This window comes from Protopterus annectens, chromosome 9.part0, assembly GCF_019279795.1.
Source record: "Protopterus annectens isolate FY-2018-M chromosome 9.part0, PAN1.0, whole genome shotgun sequence".
In the NCBI taxonomy this organism is placed as follows: domain Eukaryota; kingdom Metazoa; phylum Chordata; order Ceratodontiformes; family Protopteridae; genus Protopterus; species Protopterus annectens.
This window is the reverse complement of record NC_056743.1, coordinates 1,679,589,785-1,679,595,784: the sequence shown is the minus strand read 5'-3', so window position 1 is coordinate 1,679,595,784 and position 6,000 is coordinate 1,679,589,785. Positions and strand designations below refer to the sequence as shown.

The 6,000-nt window shown below is 43.4% G+C and overlaps 1 protein-coding gene across 1 annotated transcript in view; it reads right to left on the bottom strand.

Annotated features, from left to right (window-relative positions):
• Nucleotides 1-6,000, bottom strand: part of LOC122810746 (olfactory receptor 2D2-like) — a 154,246-nt gene that overhangs the window by 59,334 nt on the left and 88,912 nt on the right. The window lies entirely within an intron of this gene.

Below are 6,000 nucleotides of genomic sequence, written 5' to 3'. Positions count from 1 at the left end.
AGTGAATGCTGTCTGCAGGGCCTGTGTCACCCACAGGACAACCCATGACCATGTGCCCATGGCTTGCCACATCATGGCTTGGACAGCATACTTCCTTCTGAAGTGCTGTATGTACTGTCACTACGGGAGCATAAGTGCGCATGGCCACGTGAAGTCTCAGTAGATGGTGTACCTGACCTACGTCCATATGTCTGATGCTTTACTCCAACCAGATGTTTCAGCACAGAAAATGTGTGGTGAAAGACTGACATGGTCTCAGCCCATTGTCTGTCCATTATGTCAGTGAAATGATCCATGGCATCACTAATGCGATGGAGGCAGTCACAGATGTCAAACTGTGTTGCATCCAGAATTCTGAGCATCCATCTGGTGCTGTGTTTGGAACATGCCTGTTCCTCCAAGATGGACAGAACATGTGGCGAGTGACCCACGATGTGACACCTGTGACAGGTGGTGGTTGGGCAGCAGTCCTCCTTCAGGCACCCCTGCCAATCTGCCTGTGTGGAACCTCGCCAGCTCTCACTGATGCCATAGTTGCCACACTGTCCTGTTCAATGTCACCACCCTCTGAATGTCCAATATCTGTGGCCTCAGGGGCTGGGTATGTGTGGGCATACTGAATGTGTGCAGGGATAATGGAAGAAGAAGTGGGACATCAACCCCTGGGAGAGATTCAGCCCCTAACAACAACACCTGTGCCTCACTATGTCCACTATAATCATCAGAGTACGATGAGACACTGGCATCAGGTTGTTAGGAGGACAGATTCCAACCTTCATCTGTGAGGAGGAAGGCAAAATTAGTACATTACTACCTGTACTATTCTGCATGGTAATCCACACAGACACATTCAGGTGAGAAGCCACAACTGCATTACACATCCCACATCTTATTTCTGATCCCATGCATAACACACAAGCACACAACAACATATACAAACAAGACATGCCCTTTATAACATACAGTGCAGTGACATCCAGTTAATGCTGCCAGTACAATACACCTGTGAGGTAAGCAATATAACTGTATCTGGCAGACCTACACCTAAAGCCCTGTGCAACTTTCTTGAGCATAATATGCCAGTTGTAGTATCGCTGCCTCAGGTATGTATCATCTCCCTATTGTGTGTGAACAGACATTTTGGAACGATTACCTCTTGTACAGCAGGCTGCATAGTTCTTCATAACAATAAGTGAATGTGTTAATGTTCCTGCAGATACACAGCTGTGATTATCCATTCTATGCACCTCAGTTAACTGCTCTAAAATGGCACATACAACTATTCCACTCTGGCTAAGCATAACAGTTGTGCCTAGGGCAACATGGCAGCCCTTAACATTTTTAGGTATATCTGATCTGTAAAACAACAGTATCACACTTACCAGGTACAGGAACTTGGACTCTGGCCACATCTGATGTACTTATGAAAATGTGAAGGACAGGTACAGTCAGCAATGCCAAATGTTGCACTGTTACAAGGTAATGTGTGCATATATCCACATGTACAGTAACTAATGTGCTACTGCCTATATCACTGATAGTTTGAGTATGTGTGCGTAACTGTGTGTTAAAACCAACTCCGCCTCCCCCAATGCAGATAGACCTGATACCTATGTACTGGTATTCAGAGCCTGCCATGATGACCAATACAGTATTACACTGATGAATGCACTAAGCTTACCTGGACTCTCCTCTGTCGTGGATGCTGTGGCACCCACCTCCAGGATGTATGGGGTGATGGATGCCTGGGACATGGTGGTTGATTCCAGGTTCACCAGGAATTCCTCTGTGGCCAAGAGTGGTTGTTCTGTTGCAAATGGTTCACCAGTGGCAGCGTGGTCCCTGGCCACAGCAGCTGTTCTTTGCCATGGAGCATTGACCATATCTGTGGCCCAGTGTTGGACCTGTTCATAAGCCCTGTTTTGTTGACCAATTTGGTTCACCGCCATGATGAGGTCAGCCCACAGTGCTGCATGTTGGTCACAGTGTTGGTGACTCCTGGACATCAGAATGTGATGATGCAGTCTGAGGCCATCAAGAATAACATTATTTTCTGTGGCTGTAAATGGTGGATGCTCCTGCGATCCGTCATTCTTGAAAGACAACAAGAGGGGAACACATCACAGAACCAGATACATGGACATCCACTATGTACAGACCCTGCACAACCAAAATGGGCTGCACTATCAGCAGCTCCCTTACATGTCATACCTCACAGTCTATCAACACACTACAAGTGTGGCTATCACCAACATAGTAGCAGTTTGGTTATGCCCCTGTGTACTATGACAGAGTCTGCTGCATGTCTCTGCATCCATCACTGCAGTCAACTGTGGTGTGTCCCCTGCAGGCCAAGTCCCACTACTAGGTCATGCTGCCACTGTCAGACAAATAGCTGTGTGCTATTACAACTATATGGGGACAGTCCAGCAACACCAGTGTGCCACAGTGACAAACAGCAATGCAAACCCGCTGTAGTATATCTTCCCTGTAGCCATCATACCTCTCCACTGCACTGATGTTTCCAGAATGTGAACGTGCCTCATAGATGTGGTCCTTTTGGCACACAAATTTGGATGTCTGACAAATGGTTGCCCAGTCAGTGATGGTTATTGTCAGAATACAGAGAATCTGGCTGTCACATGCCAGACTCCTCAGAATGCACTTATGCTACAGTATTATCTGTTAGTCTATTCATGCTCTTACTTTATATGGCCAAAGTGTATACTCTGTTGCTGAGTTTGTGCCTGCGTCCCCCCACTAATTATGGCTATGACCTGAATTCCTGGTGTAAGGGGTTAACAGGTATGTTAGCCATAGCTCTCAAGCAATGAGGTGCGAATGCCAACAAAACAGTGACCTAGCCAGAGTACATCAGGAACAATCAGGGATATTTTACAATGTCAGAACTCATTCTGTGTGACATTAACAGACTGAGAGGAGGTGAATTACAGTACACAGTTTGATTTTACAACTATGTACACCCTTACTTACTGTCAGTATGTTTAACTCATAATCCACTAGTTTTCCTACAACAGCCGACAGTTGTAGGAGGGAGTAATAGGGGCAGAGATGTGATTTGATTCAAAGCAGGACAGTTGAGAGGCATGCCTGAAGATGTTGGACAGCAGAGTATCACCAACATATCAATACCATAGATGTACTACAGGCCTACTGTTGTAATCCCTATTCCCCATACTTCCATCCTCCCATCTGCATCCCATTATATGGGGACATGTATGACATACCTGGTGGGGTGAAGTAATCCTATTTTGACCAGAAACTCTGCAAACAGACTGCAAAAGCATTGTCTGTCTGAGTAAAGCAACATAAAAACCTGTTCCTCATAAACTGTTGAGTGCCTTTTGTACGCAATGCTCATTAACAGGTAATTGTCTGTGTACTAATCTGTTGCTCAAACTTGCTAATTGATCCAAAACAGCTGAGTTGCACTTTCATTAGCCAATGGCGTGACACCACAGTGCAATAATAAAGGGCTTCATGTAGATCTGGGTCCCTTTCTTAGTCTTTGAGATGGACATTAGTGAGGTATGGAGACTACAGCACCGCAGAGGGTAGGTACAAATATGGTCCACTGTTATGATTTATGAGGTATGTCCACAGTTTTGCAAGATATGTTTGGCCATTGTCCCATGACATTGTGATTATCTGGCAGTTCAGTGGTAAACATTGTGAGTTGTGATCAGTAAGGAAAGAGAGACACGTGAGTGTCAGACATCATACCCATCAAAATATGCATGCTGATGCAGTAGCTGCTATTCTATCAGCTCACTATTTTTGTAGGAACAAACTTTGAAACATATCACTGTCACTGGACCTTTGCCCCCACCAGACCTCTCAACCATACCGAATTCCTCTGTATTTACCGGTTTTGAGGGCAAAAAAAGGGGTGCCACGAATTTCCAAGTGGCTCCTTTAATTCCCGATTTTTTTTTTACTTTATTTTCAAGTTTTAAAATTATGGCTGATGTCATCATGCACCGCCAGCATGTCCCGCAATGTCATTAATGTGCAGGGGTGACATGCATGAAGACATCAGAAGCTTCTTGAGGCAGACTGCCTGTTAGAGACTCGGACAGAGCTGTTTGTTTTAAATTACGGACCTACATACTGAATAAACCCCAGAACACTCACTCAACACTGAAAGGAAATGCTAGGTATTACTACAAAAGAAAACACTAGACTTTATTTGCGTCCTTTCTGAGCTGCAACCTCAGTAATCAATAATCAGCGAGCCTCTCACCAATCAGTTCTCAAACAAAAATAGTCCTGTCTGCCAGAATAAACAATATAGAGTCATAAACAGTTTTCTTCCGAGTACAGTCTTTAGAAGTCATTTGCACTTTATCAAATTCTACTGATATGCCAGTTTGACGCAAACAAGCTACAGATTTCCCTTTCCTTAAATGTCTGTAACAGATGGCAGCAAAATGCATCATTTGTTTATAGTATAACATGTAATGTAAACTAAATTGTCAAAGATAGTTGAAACTTGCCACTCACATATAAAAGAGAATTAGACCAGCAATAACTAAAGTCCAGGTTTCCCAAAAAACAAAAAAAATCTCATTGTTTGAAAATGTCTGTATGTTTCAGCTCGGTAACTGCCTGTAACCTGAACACTGACTATCGTTTTTGTTTACGAAACATATGCATAGATTGGGTAAAGATAAATAAAACCTGGAAGACCCATAAGAGATCGTAAGGAAGCAGCAAGATGAATAAAACACAAACTCCAATATTTAGCCCTTTCGTTCACTTTACTTATGGAGCTCCTTCAGAATAAACATGTATGTTTATTCAGAAGTGCCATAAGTAAAGTGAACGAAAACGCTACATATTGGGGTTTGTGTTTTATTCATCTTGCTGCTTCCTTACAATCTCTTGTGAGTATTCCAGGCTTTATCGTTCTTGTTTACTTTGCCACATGATCCTGTACAAAGCTGTTTTGTAGATAGTACTCTTAGATGAGGTGGGTAGGGTCATGCTGAAGCTTAATCTTGTTCTTGAAGTAATCAGAAATTTCCAAGAGAAACACAGCTGTGAGTATATGGAGAACAGACGCAGAATGACTGAGAAACAGGCTCGTTTTCTGCAAACCCAAGTGTGTGTGGTTGTGATCTGTGCTACAGTGGAGTAATTTTCTAAGAGATAAAAAGCCTCCATATAAGAAGATTATTATTGCCCTCTCTAGCTGGAGTAACGAGAGGAGCTAGCCTGCCCTGTGCACGCAATTTAAGTTCTTCTTTCGTGCCCAGCACCTGCAGGAATACGAAGCATGAGAAAATGTAATTGCTTTGGCGGCTCAACCTGGCCTCTTTCGGGTAAGCAAAAGTAAAAAGAACAAAACCGCAAGACAATTCTGTTTTTGTTCTTAAAAGTAAAAAAGGAAAGATTCGCCACCTCCCTCCCTTTATGTATGATTTTGTCTGGATCCCTTGTTCTATGGGGTTGTGAGGTATGTTACATCTGTAGCAGCTAGCTTAACATACAGTTACAAATGTTCCAGGCTGCAGCTTCAGTCTAGGACATGTGGGGGGGGGGTGAACACTTTGGAGGACAGCAAGCTGTACGTGTAACTGAGGCAGCACTGTCAGCTCTGTCATTATAGCAGAGCCAGGGTAATGGTACCCTGTACAGTGCACTTGAGGCATGTACTTAAGGTACATCTGTTATATAACATTGTCAATCATGGAATAGTAGGCGACATATAATTAGGCTATATGAGTATGTGCAGTGTGTCTCTACCTACAGGCCTTTGACTTGCAAAAATGAGTAGCAGTTAATTCAGTAGCAGTAACCTGTGTGGGTTAAAATTGCATGAGTCAGTCATTACTTGCTGTGTTCACAACAATGTAATTGAAATGCAACACACTGGATTCGAACCCAGGACTGTGGGTGGCAAAATGCACCACATGCAAGGCTATTAACATACTGAACTACTGATGCAGTGCTGTAATAGCTGCATTTACAAGATAT